The sequence below is a fragment of the Myodes glareolus genome, chromosome 16 (assembly GCF_982192425.1).
Source record: "Myodes glareolus chromosome 16, mMyoGla1.1, whole genome shotgun sequence".
In the NCBI taxonomy this organism is placed as follows: Eukaryota; Metazoa; Chordata; class Mammalia; order Rodentia; family Cricetidae; genus Myodes; species Myodes glareolus.
The window spans coordinates 38,686,605-38,710,373 of NC_142041.1; the positions used below are offsets into that span (position 1 = coordinate 38,686,605).

The following is a 23,769-nucleotide window of genomic DNA, read 5'->3' on the forward strand; positions in this document are numbered from 1 at the left end:
GTTGAGAGTCACCTCCCTGTGGGGACATGTTTTAGGTATGTTGTTCACAAATGTTTCCTGATCCCTGGAACAGTGACTGACCTTAGTAAGAAGTTAAAAATCTGTTGAATGCATGAACTCCAGCCCTCCGCTCCCTGCCTACGTAAGCTGGCTTAAGTTAATAACCTCAGTTGTCTTCAAAATAGTGCTGTCTTCCAAAGCCATATGAGGATTACATATGCAACACCAGCCAGAGTTACTTGGGGCTAAGCAAGTCCACGGTAAGCAAGGGTCTGCAGCATGGTAGAGTTCCGAAAGACAGTCAGCGCACTAGTTCAGGAAACCGGGCGGCTTTCCTGCTAAGCTCGGGCTTTGCTGCAGGAAGGAAGGGGAAATACTACAAAAATCCATTAAGCCAAGTGCATCCTGGAGCCAGTGCTCTCCTTGGCATCTATACTGGAGGAAGTGCTGAGTGAAGGGATTCAGGAAACTGGTCTCGACTTCTCAGTTGCCTGGCCAGCAGGCCCTTAACCAGAATAGGCACAGTGAGGTTGCTGAATGAAGGACGTTAAGTCAAGATTAATGCGTGACTAGTGATGATGGTGAGCCCGTGGGTACAGTGACTACTTTATTACCAGGAAAATTAGCTTCATCTAATCCTAAATGTTAGTGTGATGCTAATGTTTCAGGGATAAAAATGAAGTTAACGTCAAGAAGGCAAGGCTCTGTTTTCCATTCTGCTCAGAGAGGGATGTAAAATGCATCTATCCCAGTGCAGAAATGTAGATTCTGGGGTACTCGGTACCAACCAAGACTGAGTCCTAATTTAATCCTATGTATTCAGTGAATGGATGTTGGATGGTCTGGAACAGATTTCTTTGAGAAGGAAGATAATGCTTTTATCCCTGGTTTCTCTGTCTCGTCAACTTGGAAGAACCTGCTGAGTCATCTATGATTCCAAACACTCGGTCACCTGTGTTGTATTTCTCTGCGAAGGTTTCATGGGATAGATAGAAGTCCAGCAGGGTCTCCTCTCTGCTCACTGTATTCTTTCAGAAGCACCATGGTCACCGTGAGCGGTTGGCATCGTACTGTGTACCAGGATCCATGTCCAACAGTAACTGCTAGAGATGAAAATGTCTGTGTGTCTGTGAGTACTTAGTGAGGGTAGCAAAGAGGAAAGTCAGGATCTGGCTGGGTCCCAGGTCCTAAGTCCCAGAGATGAAATAGATTATCAGAGAATGTAGGGTGTGAGTTTCACGGTTATGCCCCAGGTGGAAATGGGGTGGGGAGGATGGATGAAGTTGCAAGGAAGCAATATTGGTCACAAACAGACATTATTAAAGATTTATTTATTTAATATGTATACAGTGTTCTGCCTACACGTGTCCCTGCAGCCCAGAAGAAGGCACCAGATCTCATTACAGGTGATTGAGAGCCACCATGTGGTTGCTGGGAATTGAACTCAGGACCTCTGAAAGAGCAGTCAATGCGCTTAATCACTGACTGAGCCATCTCTCCAACCCCCATAAAAAAAAAAAAACATCCTAAGGATTGCGTTGTCTTGCCAGAGATGCTCCCTGAAGCCTCTGCCAACTTCCCAGGGCCAAGATGGTCTCTTTTTGAGGTCCTGTGGACTCCTGGTTCTTGATCTAAAGAGAGATGAGATCTACCACGTTCCCTGGAGCAAGTGAAAGTCTGTGTGGGTGGGTGAACTGACCCAGTGGGAGCTCAAGTCTTGTTACCTCTCCAGACCCTCACTTCTCCCAGTGGACTAGGAAGATGAGAACTTCAGTCATCAGGCTCTGGGTGCCTAGGGGGTTTTGCTGTGGCCGTTCAAGCTGCTGCGGGCCACTAGACTTCCGCTGACCAGCAAGTGTGAGTAACTTGCACGCTTGAGTAACTTGTTTCCTCTTCCTTTGATGGAAGACTCGGAGCCTTTGTAGCTGAGCAAACCCCGTAATTATAATCCTGCGGGTAGGCTTCTGTAAACAGTGGCTTGAGTTGAAAAGACCCACTCCAGTGCTAGGAGAAATCACAAAAACCTCCATCTGTCTGGTTATCCAACCCTCTGTTTTGAAGTCTAAACTCAGCTGGCCGAGTGCAGGTTAACCGTGTCTTTCCCTGACCTGTCAAATACTGTAGGGACTAATATATATTGAGCAGTGGTGCAGGTAACTTCAGTGGGCGTTTGTGGGCCTCAGCAATTCTTTCCTTTCCCCCTTATCCTTGCGTGTATAAATTTATCATCCCTTAAGTCTAAGTAGCTTAAAGTAAATGCTTCTCTTTGAAATGATTGTTTTACCTTTCCACGGTGTTCTCTTCCTCGTGTGTTGTCAAAACTAGACATCCCTGTCCTTGAATCTGAGTTGAAATGTCAACATTTCAAATAGAAGGTCTGATTCTTCCCTTTTCACTGTAATTCTGTCCTTATGTTTCTGTCTTCTTGTTTAATCCATGCTCATAAGCCTCTCTTAGTTCCCTGGTAACAATAGACAGGATCTTTTATTTATTTTTATTCTTAGGGCCATTCTCTCTTCTTGAATGCCTGGTGAGAGACTCAGGGAGTCAGCCTCACAGGTTCATAGGACAAAGCATGGTGAGTGTCATGAATGACACACAGTAGCTTAGAAGAGTCTTCCCCCCGCAAAGGCTCTGGCACGGTTGCCTACTGCCGGCTGTTCCTGGGCAGACTGTAGTGAACAGGGGCTTGGATCTCCACACCACAGCCCTTTCCTGTTCTGGCTTGTCACCATGTCTTTGGTTTACCTGAAAGACCCATGGGACTAAAGGAGCTCTAACGCTCTAACACCCAACAGCCTTCTAGGATGGTGAAAATGAAGCTGATAGCAATAACCCAAAACCAGGGTCAGAGCAATTTTCATTGACTTCATGATTTCTTTGGACTTCCTATATAATTATTGCCTGAAAATGTGTTCAGTCAATTGCTTATCTGTTCCCTTAGGACATTAATTATTTGATAATGTGTACCAGGCAATGAGATAAAGGACGATATTTTCAGCAGTTATCCCCAGACGTATCTCTGTGGTGGCTTAAAAGAAAATGTCCCTAAAAGGGAGTGGCACTATTATAGAGGTATGAGTTTGTTGTGGAGGCGTGGCCTTGTTGGAGGAAGTGTGTCACTGTGGGGCAGGCTTTGAGGTCTCTTTTGCTCAAGCTTTGCTCAGTGTGACACCCAGTTCACTTCCTGTTGCCTGCGTATCAAAGATGTAGAACTCCCAGCTCCTTCTCCAGCACCATGTCTGCCTGCATTGCTGCTATGTCCCACCATGATGATAATGGACTGAACCTCTGAACTGTAAGCCACCCAATTAAATGGTTTTTTTTGTTTATAAGAGTGGTTGTGGTCATGGTTCCTCTTCATAGCAATAGAAACCTATCTAAGAAAACCTCTGTTATCATCATCACCACCATCACCAGCAGCAACTTGAAAGCATAATATTCATTCATTCAACAATTATAGTGCAATACCTACTGTCTGCCACGTCTGTGCCAGACGCTGTGTGGGAAGTAAGACAAGCAGAATCCCTGCTGTCAAAGAGCTCACTCTTTAGTGGGGGAAATACATAAATATATGGCCATAATAAAAATGTTAATTCTTCTGCTAGGGAAAGGATATATAATATTAGCTTGATTTACCACAATATCAATCTCACATGAATCAATCTAGTAGTTCCTGTTTACTGACAACACACATAAGCCAGACCTAGGGATATATGCTTTATAAATTCACTGATAACATCCCCAAGAACCCTGCAGGGATTTATCATGTCCATTCTATAGATGAGAAAATGGGCACAGAATCTGGGTGCCCTTTCGTGGGCCATGAGAACAAGGTGGCAGAGCAGCACCTGCACATTAGGGACCAGGCTGTTGGAAGGGAGCAGAGGAAGTTGGAGGAGCATGCTGCCCACCTGTCCTGGGATGTCACTGATGAAATGAAGCCTGCCTCCCAGAAGTACTGTGTTGCTCGTATTTTAGAGTCTGGTATCAGAAAGACACCAGAGCTCCGCGTTCACCATGTGGCTTGCCCATATGTTTGCCCTTGCGTCCCTTGCTTTGAAGTCCCTCTAATGGTTTCAATTTCTCATTACTGTATAAAGAGGATTTAATTTTTGGCATCTGGATATGCTATGCATGGTTCTTGGATGCTAGCAGAGTGGAAGGCTGGGAGAGCTGCCAGGGGTGAGGGGTGAGGAAAAAGTGTATATGGCAGGTTTCCTCAATAGGGTGAAGGGGACATAACGCTTCTGAAGATATTTAGACTGTTTGCAGACAGTGATCCTTCCCAGATCGCCTGCTTGTCTATTCAGAGTCCCAGGTGATAGGGTATCTGTCCCTAAGAGCCCACCCAACCTGGCCTGAGGCAGGTCAACCAGTAGGTTGGTGTGTGGCTTACATACCACCCAGAAGAAGAGTTGAGTCCTGTCTTAGGCCTAGGAAGTGATTTAAGTCTAGGCTAAGATCGCCATTCAACACTTGCCTTCAAGTCATATGGGAAGGGATTAGTCTCAAGGAATAAAAAAGAGGAAAAAGGAACTCCAGGGGCTGGGATAGGGCTCCAAAGTGAGGTCACGTGGCCCATGGGAAGAAAAGAGCGTTCAGTCCCCACCCTTCAGCTGCTTGGCCCCAACTCTATTACTGTTTTGGCAGTGTTCAACCTTCCCAGTGCTGTAACCGTTTAATACAGCTCCTCAGGCTGTGGTGACCCCCCCAGTCGTAAAATTATTATTTTTTTAAATATTTATTTATTTATTATGTATACAATACTCTGTGTGTATGTCTGCAGACCAGAAGAGGGCACCAGACCTCATTACAGATGGTTGTGAGCCACCATGTGGTTGCCGGGAATTGAACTCAGGACCTTTGGAAGAGCAGGCAATGCTCTTAACCACTGAGCCATCTCTCCAGCCCAGTCGTAAAATTATTGCATCGCAACTTCATATCTGTAATTTTTCTACTGTTATGAATCGTAATGTAAATATCTGATACGCAGGATATTTGATATGTGACCCCCCCCCCCAAGGAGTTGCGACTCATGCATTGCGAACCATTGTGCTAAGGTATCATGCCTTGTTCACAGTATGCCATGGGACTTATCCAACGTGCGTAGATTAGTTGCTTATCACATATAAGTTAAAACACAAGTTCCAAGGCAGATAAGGCAAAATTGCAACAATAAGCAAAAGAAAGCAGACGAGAGAAGTAAGTGCCTGCCTGTATAGAATAGTGATGCACCTTCTGTAGCATTAGAAGGATTGTCTCTGCACCCAGACCTCTGGCCCTGCCTCTGATCCACAAAAACAATCGTCTTCAGGTTGGGCTCATGTTGCAAACAGCTTGAAGACATGAGCAGTCCCACACCTGTTTTTAGGAAAGCAAGCCCACACACGAGTCACCCTGACACCTGGGAATGACTAAGTCAAGAGATGTGGTTTCATTTGGGGATGTGATAAGTTGGATATGCTTATGCTATAGAGACAGATCTGTTGGCAGTCAATAAGGAAGCTTGAGACTTGGGAAAGAGATAAGGTTGACTCTACAAATTTGGGAGTGTTTGTCCTGTCCTTCTGATTGATGGATGGGTTTTAAAAAACATACAAGGTAGTTTCCAAACTTTGGATTCCCAGCAGTACTCCAGGACCCATCAGTGAAGAGACAGTTGTCAAATAGAATACTCTGGAACAGTCCTTCAGTGACTTGCCTCCCAGCTAAGTTCCTGGGAGTCTAACTTGTCTCCCCAGTTCTTTCTTTTCCCTAACATGAAAGACAGGTAGGGGTGAGCTGGGGATACCCACTGGCACCCAATCCTAATGACTTGGCCTTCATTTCTACTTGCCACTTAGTGCTGCACGGTCTGCCCCCTTGTCTTGCTCAGCATGACATATCCATGCTGCCTTATTCAATAGCTTATTAGCAGATGAGGTGTACCTTCCTCCCATGATTAATTCAGAGTCCTGCTGGGAATTGAGGTAAAGCACCTGCCTCTTTGGCTGTGGGGTCTTTTGGGAGCTCTATAAATTTGCATCTTGGGTTTATGAAGGAAAGACAGAGGGAGAACGGAATTCTCGCCAATTATAATAACCCATCTCCCGTGGGCTTTCAGGCACAGCTTGCCTTACAGTTTTTCTCCCACAGTTCAGGCTAAATCATTTGACCTCGACTGAGGAATTTTAAATATTTTAAAGAGTCAGTTTCCTCCCCTAGATTTAGATGGAATTCTAGAAGATTGTCGTTTTTGCAAAAGCAAATCAATTGACTCTCAGCAGCAGCATCCCGTTCCGTCTGCCGAGAGCTAAGGATGGAGGCCCTGGGTGAAAATGGAAGACACTTTAGGCTTTGAATAACTCGACACTGATCTTTCAAATATCTTAATTCAGGTCACCCACACACCACCTCGAAAACACACCGCAGTGGTTGATGGTTGTTTGTTCTTTGTTTGGGATGTTACACAGTCAGTATCAAGATCCTGCAAGATGCTTTTGCTCAGGCCATACTCTGTTTTTCAGTTGTGAAGGGGTGGAGAGCAGCTTCCTCCTCCTCTCCTCCCCTCAGTTTTTTATTTGTTTTGTTTTGTTTTTAAAAACAGGATCCTCATTCTGCCGCCCTTTCCATCCTCTTCTTAACTTTCTAATTAGGTCACGCTTCTCCCCCTGGGATTCCTTATGAGCAGAGAATGAAGAACCACCCACTGACTGTGCACACCTGTACTGTACCAGACTCTCCACTGAATATTTATGTTCACCATATCCTCCAGTTATGAACAATAACCGTAAGGTCGGAATTACTGCCTTGTTTTTATGAGGACGTCTGAGGCTCAGAACCATGTTCCTGGTGGCCTCTTTTTTTCTGGGCAGGGAAACCCTCTGAGTCAAATCATCCATCTGCTGAGGAAAAAGAAGGCGATGAGGTGGTGCGCCACTGCCCAGGTGGTAAATGGGGGGACATTTGAGACACATCTATCTCTGTCTCACTGGGCAACACTGGTTTCTGTTTCTCAGCAAGGAAGCAAGAATGGCAGCAGGACACCTTCTGGGTGGGTGGGTGGGGGTCTTTGTAGTTTCCACTCAGCTAGCGCACAGGCTGCAGTGTACCATAACATTTATCTCTGGATGACCTGTCAGAAAAAGTGGAGCCGTTAATGAGCGATCAGCGAGTGGTCTAAAGCCAGAGTCTCCACTGAGAGTGGCTTTGCAATGAGCAGCTTGTCTACGGACACTTTTCTCGTCACCTTTGGGCGCTCCCTGACCGTCTAGCAGACAGAGATGATGAAATACCCCGCAATGCGGGACAGCCTCTCACAGCAGCCCCACATGGGGACAGTTGGTGATGAAAAAGCCTCACCTAAAGAGCCCTTGTAAACATTCATTGAGCCCGAAAAGCAAGCTGATTTGATAAGGGCTCGAGTATGTTGAGAGTATACAGCATTGTATGCATCTATTTGTAAACAGGAGTTATGATGAAATCATGAAAGTAATTTATAAATGGAAGCATTTTTTTTTTATCATTATGAGAGTCTTCTGCAGTTTCCAGAAGCTACAGTGGAAGTATCCTTTTGATAGGAAGTAATGTGTCAGTCTGCAGAGCGGACTGATCAGAGCCGAGGGAGGAGATAACCACTCGGGATTGGCGGAAAGTAAAGACACGCCAGGCGCTATTGTTTTATCCCTTTTACTGTATCTTTTGCTTTATGTAGTGAGTGGTACAGCCGCCGTTGAGCTATTGACTCACATCTACCTGGATATTGCTTTCGGAAGTATGCATATGACAGTCTCAAACACACACACGCACACACACACCCCTACCCCACCTCCATGAGCCCCCCATAGCCCTAGGGTCTCATCACAGCCAACCGTGACTGGGGAAGTTTCCATCAGAGGGTCTCAAGTCTCTGCAAGGAAACAGCGTCAGACTTTTTCCCAGAATTCTCTGCCTTCTTCCTGAACTCTTCTTTTCCTCTCTAAATTCTTTTTACTTTGGACAATCTCTAGCTGTTTTATTAAGAGACCATTTTATAGAAATCACTGTCCTTTCCTGCTTCACAAAGAAAAGCTGCTTAGAACAGTATCAAGTACTATTTTTTACAAGCACTTAAGAAGATGATGGTAGCTCCTTATCAAGGGTCGGGGAAGCTAACTTGACCCTTACCTGGCAGTTCGGCCTCACACAAGCAATCAGGCCTTTCCTCCTTCTCCATCACGAGGGTGTTGGCGTGAACGGTGGCTGCTTCCAGCGCGTTACTGCTTCACAATTGTGATAGCCAAGTCTTCAGGGCTTAGGGAGCTCAGTCTAACCTACTGCTCAGAAAACACCAGGCTACCTTGATGGTAACTGGATTCCCTGGAGCCCCTGTGCTGGTTAGACCAGCTGAACCTAGTGAAAAGAGGTGACATCCTCACTCAGAATGGATGACGCCTACCATCCATGTTTGGTCGAGGAGATCGAGTTTGTTGGAAGGTGGTCAAGGTGTTACATAGATGCCTCCCATGAAAATAGAACTCAAAGATGACTGAAATAAAATAAATAAAAAAAAAAAGTGTGTGTCCGTTAGGGCTCTGTGGCAGCCAGCAGTCACGATTGGCCACCTGAGGAGGAAGAAAATGTGTCAGCCAAAGAGTGATTTTAAGTCTGGAAACTAGAGTCCGCCAGGGTGGGCAGGGACCAAATGATGCACTTGCTGCAACTCAGGAGACTGAGGGCTGAAAACTGGGGGGGGGGGGGGGAGAGGTGTCAAGGAGTGCCGACTACCAAAAATACACAAGAAATAAACATTGTTGGGACAAACAAGATAATAGGGTCCTACTGATATTTTCATATCCTTAACATAACTGTTTAAAGTGGAGGAAAGTATAGTTTACCATTTTAGAGAAATTAAAAAAAAAAACAGGAAAATGAAATAAAGTTAAGTTCATTACTTTTATTTAAGTTCAAGTAAGTTCATTACTCTCTCATGGGTGCTCCAGTAACCTTGTGCTCAGGATCCAGGTTGCTCTGCCTGTCCTCAGGTAGAACCGTCAATCATCCCACAGGCTGGGAACAAACACCTGCCTTCTCAAAGTGCCAGCCTCATTTCATCCTCCAAGTGACCCTGACACAGGCCCTGTGCTGCCGCGAAGACGCAGCCAGAGGCGACCTAGAGGGAGGAAGCTGGTGGAGCTGACAGCCACACCCGGGCGGATTTTGTTACTGGGGATCAAACCCAGGGCTGGATATGGGCAGCCTGCTGAGCGCAGGCCCCACCACTGAGCTCCCTCCAGCTTCAGCTGAGGCTCTTGGATTCCTCTATTATCTTAATCACAGACTGGGAGGAGAAAGAGAAGATAGCCGTGCAGAATGGAAGGAGCAGCTCTGCCCTGTGGTGTCTCCGGTCATTGACTAAATCCCAGCATTTGCTGAGTCATCCTCACTCCCCCCTGAGGTCTAAAATAAATTTCAGAAGATGGCCACGTGCAGTGTGCCTCAGGACCGGATAGAACCTGCCTTTGCTTTATAGCTAGTATCCACTTATGAGAGAGTACATACCATGTGCATCTTTAAAAATATGGAACATGCCATGAATTTGCGTGTCATCCTTGCGAAGGGCCATGCTAATCTTCTCTGTATCGTTCCAATCTTAGTATATTGCTGCTGGAGTGAGTACCAGGATCTCTTTTTTTAATTAATTATATATATATATATTTGTTTACATACCATCATATATGTGGAATGCTTACATCTCGCTAATTATCACATCCGTCACCCTCATGCTTACCATTTTTCTAGCTAGAAAACTATTGAAACGGTCAGGACTTTCAAGTATGTTCTCCATTACTTGGCCACCATGCTGCGCAGCAGACCTGTGGAACTTAGTTCTCCTATCTAACTGAAGCTTTATATGCCTTGGCCGTCATCTCCCGATTCAGAAGTCCTGACGCTTCTGCAAGACTTTGGGATCCTCAGATGACCTTCCCATTTTTGTTCTTTAATGATATGATGTTGGGGTCCCCCAGCCGCCTACAAGCCAGGGAGAGGCTGCTGCCAAAGGGGTGTAGGTTTCCCGCAGCGAGCAGCAAAGCTGGTCCTGCCATGCGGCCCAGACAGCAGGCTGACGGGTGCGTCAGATAAAAGACTTACACTTACGTTAAGGGTAAACATTTATTACTTAAAGAAGAAGGAGAGAAAGAAAGGCAGAAATAAAAAAGAGGACAGAGAGAGGAAAACACCTGTGCACACGCCAGGAGAGAGGGACAGAAGAGAAAGAGTTAAGATGGCGACCAGGAGGTCAGAAGTGGCTGGAGTGGGCGTGGCTTGCTCTTAAAGGGACCAGACCCAAAGGAATAACACCCATCACCCCCAAAACAAAGCACTAATTTCAAGTCTCAAATTTTATCCTAATATAGAATTTTTTTTAAAACAAATGATATTGTGCCTTTTATTCTGGGCTCTCTGAACAACGGTCAATGGAAAGCTAAATGATTATCAGTATCTCCAACCCAGAGGAAATCATAGTCACCTGTATGGCTTCTGACACAAGAAATAAACAATGGGCATCGAACCATACGCCATCTTAATGATGACATGCTATGTTCTGGGCACTTTAGGAAGATTTTTTTTTTCTCCATTCTATGCTTTTCTACTTTTAAAAATTAAATTGTGGAGCTGCAGTCATCAGCAGTGAAGAGCACTGGCTCCATTTCCAGAGGACCCAACTTCAATTCCCAACACAAATATGGTGGGTCTCCACTGTCCCCATGGATCCAACATCCTCTTCTGGCATCCTCAGGCACTGTGCTCACGTGGTACACATGCGTGGACACAGATGTCCACGCAGATAAAACATCCACATGCATAAATAAAATGAAAAGCTTTCAATTTTATTTACTTTTATAATGTAAAAGAACATTCATTAAGAAGAATGCCTGATACACTGTGATTAAACTGAGATTGATCACTTATGTACCACATACTCTATTGCTCATAAAAGAGTCTATTATGGGCAATGGAAGTGTAAGTAGATATAACTGTTACTGATAAATGCCTTCCAACCAAAGATAAATAAGCAAGACAAACACATTAGCTTTCTGCATCAGTAGATCCATCCAGTCATGGAGGAGAATGTGGTTAGATTAATAATAAGTACTCTTGTTTGAACACACACAGTCATCCCCTTAAACAGTACAGCTATTTACATAGCTTTTGCATTACATATTATATGGGTAACTTGACGTATGCAGGAAGATGTTCATGGGATATGTGCAGATATGATGCCATTTCATAAGCTACTTGATCAGCATCAGTCTTTGGAATCTGTAGAGGCCCGGAAGACACCCCCTAGGATCCTAAGGGATGACTGTATCTTTATTTGTGATCAAACCTGGGATGTCCTGCTTTCCCTTCCCACTGTCCTTGCTGCCACGCTGAGATTTTTGGATCTTTTCTTCCTGACTCCTGGACTTGACTCATTCAAGGGCTGCTGGGGAGTGGATCTGTCAGCCCCCATAGCCCATTTGTGATCCCTACTCTGTGTTTTGAAATCCTAGCTCTCTGCTTTTGTTTTCTTTTCCTTTAAAAAGTCATTGAAGTCCAGAGTGTTGGCGGTGACCTTTGGAAATGTTTTTACAGCTCACAAAGACTTCCTGACATGTTTTATTAGCTCTCGGTGGTAACTAATAAAGTGAGCTCGAACAAAACCGCCTCCAGGAGAACCACTCGCCAGACTTATCAGGAAGGAGGCCTGGTGACAGGACTCTTGGCTACTGCCCTCTGTCTGGTCCAGCAGACCGGCTGAAGAAGGAGGGCATCCCTTCAGGGAACACAGTGACCAGCTCATTCCCAGAGAAGCTCCAGTATAGAAAGTTCCTTGCCCTTGCCAAGCAGGGGCACCATTTCTGGAGGAATCAGTGGACCAAGTATTTCACAGAGCTTTTATGTTCTTCCTTTCTAGCAGTCAGATATGAACCTGGACTGGCCAACATTTCAAACAGGAGAGTGGCAAACACAACCCACTCTGACAGCTTTAGGTCTTTCTTCTGTGTTTTATGTTTTTCTGTGTGCAGAGTCTCTTAGCATAGACTTATACAGTGCGAACTATGGATTCCCAGAGACTTTCTTTCCTCTTCTGCCTGTACATTGACAGGCTGGGTGATGTGGAGCAAATGGCTGCCCAAAACTTGGTTTCTTTTTACGGAAAGAGGGGATAGTGTTCATAGGGTCATTGTAAAGGCTAGTACATGACAATATGAAACAGTGCTTGAAAACAAAGCACTTAAAACACAAACTAGAAAATTATTTCATCGGATTCCTTGGAGGGCCATACTGGGGACCGTTCGTGGAATGGCATTTGTCTGCATGTCTCCTTTTGCCCAGGTCCACCATTTGCACAGCTTCTAGGACATGATTAACACTGAGACATCATTGTCATGGAACAAAGTGTGACTCGAGCGCTGTCCCGTCCTACCCTTCACACACCTAACAAGTCTGTGTTATTAAGAAAAAGATTGCTGAAAGGCAGGTAGTAACATTACTTCTGTTTTGTTGTTGTGTGCTCGGTTGAGACAGGATCTTCCTATATAGACCAGGCTAACCTCAAACTCACAGAGATCCACCTGCCTCTGGCTCTCACGGGCTGGTATTAAAGACACACACCCAGCAACATCCCTTACCTCTGAATAAACTACTTTCAGCCACTGTCACCCTGTGAATACAGTAGTTTACTGAAGCTATCCTCTTTCCGATCTTGCGCCTATCTTAAGGCAAGACTATGTATGAGTAAAGGGTTTTATGCCTGTACTAAGCCACATCTCAGCCTGACTAAATTTAAGGCGCCAGAAGTCCGGGACCACTCTGACTTATTCATCTGGGCTGTGATAGCAAATTCCCTAGACAGGATGATTTAATAACACAGATTAGTGTTTCACAGTTCTGAAGACTGGAACCCAAGATTAGGGTACCAGAATCAGTGGTTCTGACAGGTTGCACATTGCCTTCTGCCCCTACAGACAGGTAACGGTTCCTAAGAATAACAAGTAAGCTAGAAAACAAACATAGCAGGAATCTAGTGATGGGGAATTTGGAGAAAACCATCTGATTATAGTCATAGAGACACAGAGGTGGAAAGCTACACTGACAAGAGTGGTCACAGGCGTCACACAGACGAGGACCTGAGAAGAGATCCTGGCTTGCACAAAGAACTGGAAAGAAGTCTGTTTGCCTGGAGTGTGCTCAGTGGGAAAATAAGGAAAGAGCGTGAACACGGATGGCTAGGCAGGGGCCCGGGACTTCAGGCTTTGGTTCTCGAGCTCCAGCATGTATCAGGAGCACTGAAAGCATAGCTGATGGCCGCTCTACCCCAGAATCTCAGATCTAGAAATGGCAAGGTCCTTAGACCAGTAAGGCCTAAGGACCACCATTCCTAACCCTAACACGAGGCTTTGTAGGGCATCGTACGAGATTTGGAGTTCATTTGCAACAATAGTGGGGTTCCATCAAAGAACAGTAAGGATGATAGGTCTTAATAATAATTCTTCAGATGATGACTCCTGCCATTGCCTAGAGAATTAATTAGAAATTGTCAAGAATACAAGTGAGGTGACTTAGATGCTATGCTTACTGGTCAGGTGAGGGCAGTGGCCAAAGAGAGAAGAGGGAGCTTTGAGCATCACCTTGGGAGCTGGCAGCAACAGAATCTGCCTGTGGGTGGATGTGACGGAAATAAAAAGAGGTGGATGCCAGGCAGTGGGTGGCACGACTCTAATCCCAGCACTCGCCGAGGCAGAGGCAGGTGGATCTCTGTGGGTATGAGGTCTACAGAGTGAGTTCGAGGACAGCTAGGGCTGTTACACAGAGAAACCCTGTCTCAAAAAACCAATCAATCAATCAATCAGTCAGTCAATTAATCAATAAAAAGAAGCAGAGCTAGAAGTGCCGAGTCTGGAATTAATTCCAGTATATGGGAAGCTGAGGTAGGAGGATTGCCTTGGGTTCAAGGTCAGCCTGGCCTACCAAGTGAGACTATCTCAAAGGGAGAAGAAAAAAAAAACTAAACTAAAATCAAAAGTGGAGGACACTGCCTAGGTCTCTAAGCTTGAGCAATAGGAGAGATAGTCAAGGCATCTGCCAAGAAGGGGAATACAGCCGTAGGAGAGAGAGGAAGGAAAAGACATCAGGTGGTTTCTAGACAGGCACATTTGAAGAACATCTCCGTGGTGGAGTCAGGGCTTAGCATGTATGTATGCCTCCGTGAGTGAATTAAAAACAGCAATGGCCGTAGCCTCCTGGTCATTGCTCAGCTGAGAACTGTACATGAGTTTTGAAGACCCAGCAGTCCAGCAGCAGCATACTCTCTGGACACGCCATTTCAGATGCAGGTGAGGCTCTTTGGGAAGCTGGATTAGCTCCTGGGTGGCTGACATTACTAGGACATCCAGCCTAGAGAAACAGATCCTGTGGGCCCATGGTGGGGTTTTTGTTTCTCGTTTTAAGATCATATATGTCTTAGTTAATGGTTTCTATGCTGTAGTAAAACCCCATGATGATGAGCAACTTGGGGAGTAAAGTTTTATTTCCGTTTAATCATCATAGTCCATCTTCCAGTAAAGTCAGGGCGGAACTCAAGGCAGAAACCTGGAGTCAGGAACGGATGCAGCAGCATGGAGGGATGCTGCTCCTCATGGCTTGCGCAGTCTGATTTCTTAAGCACCCAGGACCAGCATCTCAGGAGTGCCATCACCCTCTGTGGGATGGATCCTCTCCCCTGTCCCCATCAATCATCAAGAAAGGAAATGCATCACAAGCTTGCCCACAGGCCAATCCGCTGAGGGCATTTTCTCAGTTGAGGTACCTTTTTCCAAAATGACTCTAACTTGTGTCAAGTTGACATAAAACTAACCAGCACAGTGCTCCAATGTAGGTCTCTGTCTCAATCTCCATCCATCGTCGGATGAAGGTTCCCTCCGATCCTGACTTCCTTGCTCACATTCTCCCTCCTTCTGCTTCTCATTTGAACTTAGGGAGTTAAGTCCTGTGTTCCAATGTCCCAAGGTCCAAATGAGGAGCAGAAGGAGGGAGAACATGAACAAGGAAGTTAGGACCGCGAGGGGTGCGTTCACCCACTGATACAAGGGGTCTGATCTAATGAGAGCTCACCAAGGCCTGCTGGACTGGGACTGAGCGAGCATGTGATCAAACCGGATTCTCTGAATGTGGCTGACATGGGGGCTGTCTGAAAAGCCATTGACAATGGCACTGGGACTTGTTTCGTCTGCATGTACTGGCTTTTTGGAATCCTAGTCTGTTTGGATGATCACCTTCCTAGACCTGGAGTGAAGGGGGAGGAACTTGAACTTCCCACAGGGCAGGAAACCCTGACTGCTCTTAGGACTGGAGAGGGAGGAGGAGAGGGAGTGGGGGGGAGCGGGAGGGTATTGGGAGGAGGGGAGGAAGTGAAAATTTTTATAAATTAATGAAAAAAAAACTAACCAGCACAATTTGTTCATTTATTTATTTTATGTGTATGTGTATCTGTGTCCATATGTGTACACGTATGTGTGTGTGTTCTGCAGAGACTGGAAGAGGGTGTCAGATCGATCCCCCAGAACTGAAGTAATAGGTGGGCATAAGCCGCTTGAGGTGGGTACTAGGAACTGAACTCTTGATCTTCTGAACGAGTAGTGTGTGCAGCCATTTCCTGGCCCCCCATGATAGGCTTTTGTCAACGTCTAACCCAGCATCCCATGAGGGAGGAGTGCTGTCGTGGGCACCGCCCCCACGATGGACTTTTATCAATTCCCGTGATTCCAATGGGGGAAGAGTCCTGTTTGTGCATTTGGGGGGGGGGTGTTTAGAATCTTCAAACCCCCCATGATGGACTTTTATCGAAGTCTAACCCAGGACTCCATGGGGAAGAGTGCAGTCATGTACATTGTGGGGTGTTTAGAATCTCCCAGCACCTGGCAGTGGGCTTTTATTGAAATCTAACCTGAGATTCCAGGGGAGGGGTGCAGTCATGTGCATTGGGAGGGGGGTGTTTAGAATCAGCCATAGTTCCCCAGAAGCTATAGCATCCCTTTCCTAATTATATGCAGACTTTACAGACATCCCCTGGGGAGCAAAGCATCTGCCCTGAGCAGCACAGACCCCAAAAGCTCCTTCTGCATGTTACACTTTTGAAGTAACCCTTGCCCCAAGATTTCCTTCCTCATTTAATGTACTGTCTTCCAGCCTCTCAGAGTGGACTTTGCAGGTGAATTTAATGCCATTTAAAATGTTAATCCAGGACAGCAATTAACAAAACCCTATAATGTCCTGATGGTGGCATCTCTGGGTTTAAATGTTCTCAACAGTGTTGCCGATGAGGGATTTGAGGGCATTCTGGAGGAGGAAGAGACTAACAGGGGAATCTGATGAATGTCATGCTGGCAATAGTTGAAGCGGCTCGTGTGTGTGTGTGTGTGTGTGTGTGTGTGTGTGTGTGTGTGTGTGTGAGAGAGAGAGAGAGAGAGAGAGAGAGAGAGAGAGAGAGAGAGAGAGAGAATATGGCATGCGCTCACATGAGACTATGTGAGTGTCTCAAAAATATTCACTCCTTAGTCCTCACTATGACTTTGGAACTGTCGTCATCACATTTTAAAGATGAAGCTGCTGGTCCAGGCTCTTCCCTCTGCTGTTTCCAAAGGGAAGGTAGACATCTGGCGAGAGATAATGCGGGATGGAATGAGTTTGAAACCACCTTAACTAAGTAAAAACCAGATAGGGGAGAGGAGGGGATGTGAGGAGGGGTGACAAGAGGGCAGAAGAAGAAAAAGAAGAAGAAAGGAACTCCTGCAGAGTTTTGCTAATCATGGTATACATGGATAATAAATACTTTAAATGACGGGTTATTCATCTCACGCATCCCTTTCCTTTCACTCAGTCCAATGGCGGCATCCAAGTCCAGTTTTTGTTAGCAAGCCCATTTAGTCTAGAGATTTCCATTAAATGACAATGATTCATTTTCCCGGGCTTACGATTGTATTTTTGGTACCCAGAAGCAACTGTGGCTCATTTCGCTGCTATTTCCAGATTGTGGGGAAGCCAACCCAAGCATCTGTCTTGGAGTGGCAGCCACAGGCAGCTGTGAAACTGCAGGTGTGTTGACTGTACGAGGCTGGGCAGGGAGGAGACCTTCCACTCCCCCCACCCCACTATCCTCATGAGCGAGTCTACAGTGTGTGCGCGGATGAGAGATGTACCGGTTGTGAGTTGATACTTTGTCTGCTGCCTTACTCCCCGGAAATGATAAGCTGATGTCTTTCTTCAAAATGTAATTCCTGTAGCTATTAAAATATCCATGGACCTCAGGCTGACTGAGACCACTTCAGGGCCGTCAAGAATGTGATGACAGCCAGCCCAGGGCTGCCTGTGACCCTTGTGTGCTACGCGCGTAGATTTTTTTAATTCCTTTGAAAAGAGCTTCCATGTGGTGATTCTCTCTAAGGATAGAAATTTCTGGTATGTATACATTCTAGCAACTGAAAGGAAGCAATTCTTCACACTATTCTCGAGAAGGCAGCCTTGGTGAAGCAGCTCCTTCTGCCTGCTTTGGCTCCAGTTTTGATAAGCATCACTTCCAGACCTGGTGCCCAAATGGGTAGCTGATGTACCAGAAATTTCCACTGACCTATGAAATTATTCTAATCTGATGTGTCTGTAAGAATGGCAAGATTAATGGGCAGTGGTGGCACACACCTTTAATCCCAGCACTCGGGAGGCAGAAGCAGGTGGATCTCTGTGTATTCAAGGCATCCTGGTCTAAAGTGAGTTCCAGGACAGTCAGGGCTGCAGAGAGAAACCCTGTCTTGAAAAACAAACAAACAAACAAACAAATAAATATAAATAAATAAATAGACAAAAAGACCCCCAAACAAACAAAAAGCCTTGATTGGTAAACATGGCTAAATGAATCAGGCACTCATCTTGACTTCACTTCTGAAAATGATTGAGAGTGAGTACACACCTACCCTTTTGTTCCGATGCATTCCTTTCTGAACTTCGCTCATGAAGAGCAATGATTGGGGCTGCTTTCCGGTCGTAGATATATAAATTCAGAGGGCGCTTGCGGTGTCACAGGAGAGGTGGCATAGGCTAGCACTCCACCCTTGGGCTCAGGCTTGGGTACCACCATGCTGTGAACGTGTGCACGCTTGAAGAAGGCAGGGCAGCAGGTAGACGGCCTGTGTGCTTCTTGCTCCTTTGTGAAGACACCGGGGGTCCCCAGCTCACAGTGTGCACACCTCCCCAGACACGTCTGAAAACCTCTTCCTTTGTTGTGTGGAGGCCACAAGGCACCCTTCTCTAAGGGTTTGATGGGCAGCATCCACCCCCTAGGGTGCTAGGCTTTTATCCCAGCAGCTGCAAGTAGGTGCTTGAGGAAGTGCCAGGCCTGGCCAGCTCTTGTGCTCGCTCAAAAGGGTTCAGACGGCAATTAACTCTAAGTGTGTTTCCTGCGCCAGCGCCCATTAGGACAATCAATATTGGCATCTGCCTTTGCATGCTTAATAAGATCCCTGTTCCTCGGCCGGTCCTGCAGAAAAGCCTTCAAAAATTCTCAAGGGCTTTACAGACATCAATAAATGAAGAGTCCTGGCAGCCCTCCATATAAGGTAACACAGAGAACAGATAGACCAGGGCTGCCTAAGTCAGGAAGAGGTAGTTTGAGAGGGCAGGTGGGTAGAGGACCCCATATTTTCAGCACCCCACCACCCCCACACCTCAGGAAGACCCCTGAAGCCCTATTGTAAAACTTGCAGGATGCAGTTTAAAAGGCACGGATCCATCCCGTCTTACCTTCTGTGTGACTGTCACTGTCGTTCATGGTGCCCAGCCCTGGGCCTGAGTGCTCCATCTGACATGCCGGAGAGCTGCCTCTCACTACTGACTCACATTTTTTTCAGGTTTAATCATGACTCGGGAACGCAAGGTCCAGGAAAATCTGTCTTGACTTTTCTTTGCTCAGGTAGGAGCCAAGGAGCTGTCATTCTGAGTCAGCACAGAGGAACTCGTAATGTGCCCTGATTTGTTAGGTGTTCCTTGTCTGCCGTAAGCTATGGGAGTGGAGGGGAGATGAGGGGGACCTTGGCTCAGATTTCCTGGAAGCCGTGTATCCTTTTTAGCTTCTGGGAGAAACAGTGAATCAGGGCCCTGGGAATAACCCTGGATTCCCTGTACTGGGAGCACACCCTGTATTAGGTTGTACCTGGGGCTTTAGTCGGGGAACTGTAGACAGAGGATTGGCCTGGAGTCTGAAGCAAGCGGGCAAGGATTCCACAGCTGTGTGAGTGACTGTGCGCCTTGACTTTTTTTCTCTTTTTCTTTGTCTTCCCCCCCCCCCTACTTCTTTTCTTACTCATCATATTGTAAAGCCATCCAGGGGCAATCCAGAAACTGACCTAGTCCCCAACAGCGGCCATAACAACAGGGTGACACGCGCAGAGCCAGGCTCTCTGCTGAGCTGTCCACACGCACAATGTCTCTTCTGCACCCATCTGAACAGCGAGTGACAAAGCTGGACTCAGAAAGCTGAGAGGGTGTGCTCAAGACTCTCTAGGTGGGATGAACAAAACAGAATTATAAGCTCGCTCATGCATGCGTGTGTGTGCATGTGCGTATACATGTGTGCATGTGCGTATACATGTGTGCATGTGTGTATGCACAAATGTGTGCTGGGTGGCAGAGTATACATATGTTGGGGAACAACGGTCTAGTCTGGTGTCTTCCTCAATCACATTCCGTGTTGTTTGTTGGTTTGTTTGTTTGTTTTGTGTTTGAGAACCGGTCTCTGACAACCTGGAGCTCGCAAGTCTGGCCCGACTTTCTGGCTTGTCTCCAGCTCCTTAGCCCTGGTGTTACAGACACATACAGCTGTTTCTGTGTTCCCATTTGTTTGTTTTTTACACGCTTCCTGGGGATGGAACTCAAGTCTTCATGCTTGCGTAGCAAGCATTTACTCACTGAACCATCTCCCTCAGGCCCGAGAGCCCAATGCTTCTGACTCCAAGGCTTCAGGCTGTGGAACACTCCTCAAACCTGCCCTCACAGTTGAATATCATCTTTCAGTGTCCTGGACGGTCAGGGCCAATACTTGACAAGCAAAGCTATTGAATATTATTATAAATCAGACATTGATGTGACAGGTTCCACCCAGACCTCGGCCATCCATGTCTCAGAAAGGCGGGGAGTAGAATTTCAGGTTCTCTGGGAGTTCTTGTCGGATTTCAGAGTGAACAGGAAATAGAAGCAGCTTCTCAGTCTATTGGCAGAGCAAGAGGTCAGCCCGAGGACTCTAGCCCCAGGAAGGACTCTACCACTAGGGGAATGTTTAGCAGTCCCTGAGTGACCGTGGACTGGGTAGCAATACCGGGAGGCCATAGCCATCCACTTAAGTTTCAGAGCCATAAAATGATAGGTCTGTTTGTACCTTGGACATTACGTTGGCCAGGAGGTTGTAAGTTTAACTTTGTCAACTTGAACATTGGCTGTTGGTAGAGGGAAGGATGAAGAGAGGACCCCTCATGCCTTCTAGCCGATCAGCAGCCTCTTCGTGCTGTAGGAAGTGGTTTGAGACACGCTGATACCCGTCCCAGCTCCAGCCTGTCAGCTGAAGAACCAGAAAGTGAGACGTTAACCGAGTTCATAGCCCACCAGACGATCAGCCTAGAAGTGGTAGTGTCTCAGCCAAGGTTTCTGTTGCTGTGAAGAGACACCATGACCACAGCAACTCTTATAAAGGGAAACATTTCATTGGGGCTGGTTTACGCTTTCAGAGATGTAGTCCATTATTTTCGTGGCAGAAAGCTTGGCAGCCTGCCAGCAGATGTGGTGCTGAAGAGGGAGCTAAGAGTTCTACGTCTTGATCTGCAGGCAAGAGAAAGTGAACTGTATCCCACACTGGGCTCGGCCGCACAGTGACACACTTCCTCCAACAAGGCCACACCTCTTAATAGTGCCACTCCCTATGGGCCAACTATTCAAACACATAAGTCTATGGGGACCGTACCTATTCAAACCACCACAGGTAGCAAATGGGTTTCTCCTTCAACTTCTATCTCTCAACAGGTGATTCTAGCTATGTCCTACATCCAGTTAAATTTAACTGTGTGAGTGAAAGAAGGAAGATGTCTTTTGTAACTAGTTTATCTTTTCTGGCCTTTCTCGATCAAGTGGGGGAGAGGAGAGATAGGATAGGGGAAAGAGGGGAAGAAAGAAGAAATAGAGGAGGATAGACCAAAACCAGAAGGATTGTGCTGTTCCAGAAGTTTCCCCAGCCAGCTTCTTCAGAGCCTTAGTATATATAATGGGGCATGTGATACAAAAAAGTCCCCTTTGGCTTTGGTACTTAAGATATAGAAATCTCATCTCGTTGTCTGTGCTTAGCCCTCACAGAACCTTGAGACTGGCCCCAAGAGAGGAAGCAAGAACATAGGGCTGTGCACTAAAATGTTTCTCCGGGTAAGGCCTCTAGACCTCATAGTGGTTGAGAATTTGGACACAACACACAAAGTATAGGGATTGACCTGGCTCTCCACATAAAGGCAACAACAACAGCAACAAAGAAATGCCTTAAGAGTTCTCCTACTCTCTTGGTCCTTACTCTCTAAGAGTCTGTGGGGCAACCGTGTTATTTTGGAGCACAGCACTGGCTGCTTCTGCTCGCAATGTGTGGTAGGTATGATGCTTTGGACCACTTTGTGTAGGAGCTCTCTCTTACTGTATAGTCGCTAGGGGAGACCTGCAACCACCTAATCAGCACCCCTAGTGCCTCTGGTCCTTGTGGCATAACCTTGGACAGGAAGCCTGTCTTCTCCGCCATTTCTTCCTCTGCAAAATGGAGCCCAAAATCGTGCCTTTCTAGGCCAGGGTCCTTGTGAGGAATTCGTAATTGGTTGGCTCTGAACCATAGTCAACACTCAGTTGTTGCTGTTATCACCAACATGGACAGTGTAGAGCCTCGGTATTCTGGAGTTGAAAGAGACCCCAGAATTTCCTAATGGCACACTGAATCCCCAAAGGTGGTTTTTAAAACCTTGATCCCCAGCCTGTACCTAAGACCCAGTGACTCCGAAGTCTGGAAGTCTGTCCTGTTCCAGTCTTCTTCTTAACACCTTCTGGCACAGTGAGATCACTGTCACCTGAGGGAATGCATCCCATGTGGACACCTACAGTGACACACAGTCTGTCTTCCTATTGGCCAAAGACAGAAGAGGCTGGCCTCCAGCCCTAGGAAGCAGAACAGAGCAGGGCAAAGCGAATAGGCTTAGCAGTGTCTTAATGGACTCTTATACCCACTGTGTGGGACAGAACAAGAAATGCAAAGATTGTGAGGTCTGACTCAGCCCTGGAAATCTTTATGATCTGGCATGTTTCTTTAGAAAGCTTGTTTCACTTTCTAAGAATCAATTCCTCCATCTGCAAAATGTGTATATAAGTGGCACCCAACTTATGAGTTTATCTCTGAATCTGCTAAGTAATTGGTCCATGTCAGCTTCTTGGAGGGGTGGGACTACCTTCTCACCCATCTTCTCTGCCCCATCAGCCCTCTGTGTGGGAGCCTACAGTTCGGGTGAAAACATTTCCAAACACAGGACTATAAAGTTGGTCTGTTTTATTCTGAGGTGAACTGAATAGCAGTGCATCAAAGGGAATTTGAGTTTTACAGAAGTATGGCATCTTCAAGAACAGGTGCCCATTTCTTGGGCTTTTATAGGACTTGTCTCAGCTGTCTTTCCATTTTGCAAACTGCCACTATTTTCAATTGAGAATAGTGAATGTGGTCTATCTCTGTGAGCATTACCCCAAGGCTTGCTTGCTGTGCAGATTCTTGCACACCAGACCCAAGCTCTGGAGATGCAAGCCATCAGTGGGTGTTTTAAGAACTTCCCAAGATCCTTCGAGGTACTTCTTGTGGTTCCCGTTTGAGAGCGCTGGTGTAGGATCTGGGATGGTGTCTCCTACTTCTCCCCTTCCCCACCACAGCTGTGCTCAGACCCCAGTGACCACACCCATTCTCCAGCCCTGTGTTGTCAGCATGTCCACAGTGCAAACACAGCGCATGGGAGAATGGCTTACCGCCTCATCCCTGGAGGCGGTTCATTACTTCAGTGGGTGTAACTGGTACTTTAGGCCTAAAGAGGCCTTAGAAAGCAAATCCCTGCTGTGGATGTGCCGTCTCCTCCACCTCTGAAGCTTTCTTCCTGCTCTCTTGGCCACTAGTCAACTCTCTGAAGACAATAGCAGCAAGCCCTTACCATCCGCACAAGTTCTCGTGTATTCTGAAAAAACACCTTGCACTGCTTTATTCTGTTTATTTCCACTCACCTCTCACAACCACCCAGTGATGTAGAAACTGCGCAGGGAAACTGAGCCTGAGTGATTTCCCCAGGGTCATGGCGCTAGTAAACAGCAAGTGAGGGATTTGAACTCACGTCCATGTGACAGCAGACTTGGTGACTCCCTAGCCAGCCTCCTTGCTTGGTTGTGCAGGCTGTCTCTTCAGGCCACATGTGAACAAAGGGACATTCTAAGCTCTGCTTTTTTCACTGTGGTGTGGCTCAGGATTACCGGAAGACATCTGAAAACACTAGGCACTGGGCCCTAGCTCCAGAGCATTTGAGGAGATGCCACTAGATCAGGGCACGAGAACACTCTCAGTTCTGACAGGTGCTTAGATATTGCTGGTGCTGCCGGGCCAAGCTTGCAGTCACTGCTCTGGGCTAGTGTTTCTGAACCAGGCAGCCTACAAACCTGGGGCTTTCAGAC

At 46.5% G+C, this 23,769-nt stretch overlaps 1 protein-coding gene and 1 non-coding gene across 4 annotated transcripts in view; one reads left to right on the plus strand and one right to left on the minus strand.

Moving 5' to 3' along the window:
* The window catches only part of Mob3b (MOB kinase activator 3B), a 197,822-nt gene that overhangs the window by 120,842 nt on the left and 53,211 nt on the right, over positions 1–23,769 (plus strand). The gene's annotated exons all lie outside the window — the stretch shown is intronic.
* Positions 9,536–9,639, minus strand: LOC125391433 (U6 spliceosomal RNA). The gene has a single exon (XR_007229122.1). It is a non-coding gene; the product is annotated as a U6 spliceosomal RNA (small nuclear RNA).